This window comes from Coenobita brevimanus, chromosome 113 (genome assembly GCF_032717465.1).
Source record: "Coenobita brevimanus isolate Jiangsu-jjx chromosome 113, ASM3271746v2, whole genome shotgun sequence".
In the NCBI taxonomy this organism is placed as follows: Eukaryota; Metazoa; Arthropoda; class Malacostraca; order Decapoda; family Coenobitidae; genus Coenobita; species Coenobita brevimanus.
In genome coordinates, this window is record NC_137066.1 from 12,063,539 (window position 1) to 12,064,398 (window position 860).

An 860-nucleotide genomic window follows, 5' to 3' on the forward strand; every position below is an offset into this window, starting at 1 on the left:
GGTCAATGGGAGATCAGGAGTTTCGATTTGTGAAGCAATAGTACAAAAGTCATAGAGCATGATCATCTTAATATTTAATCCATTTTTATAAAAATTGGTAGACAGACAGAGAATCAACGAAGGATAAAGATATTTGATTTAATGGTCACTGGGCCGAAGACCGTCATAGAGGAAACTTAAATGGTCGGGCCATGGATCAATTGTAGGACGCGAGTGATGCAGTCTCTGAGAACTCCTTCCTGTTTACATTTTAACCACTCCTTTATCACGGCGCCTTTTTTATTTAATGCCACTGCCATCAGACACAATTATTCGAATTAAGACAAAAGGAGCTCACGGAGGTTACAGTGTATCCAACCTTAGAGACGAGAGCTCTGTCCTAAGGATAATAATAATAATAATAATAATAATAATAATAATAATAATAATAATAATAATAATAATAAATGACAAAAATAAAACATGCCCGAGCACTGACGGGGTTGAAAAGAATCAGGTGAAGGAAATATGTTACTTTCAGTAAGTCATTATCATTAAAGAAATTCTTTTCGAACGTATTTTTCTTTCTGAGTAACGCATAAACATCCTCGATCTGATGATGTATTCATGCTAAATCCTTGCTATCTCTAGACTAATATAGCCACTTACATAGACTTACCACATTGCCGAGAACAGAAGCAGCCTTAGCTAACAGTTTTACTAGTGGAGATCCTCTCCATGTTGAATATAATTGCCTAGTAGCAGCTGAAATACTACAAAATATACGAGCATAATAAATGTTGTTTTGATAAAGTCATTTTAGGGATACTTATGGGTTGCAAAAAAAAAAAAAAAATCTTGTGCAACTGCAAACTGACGAA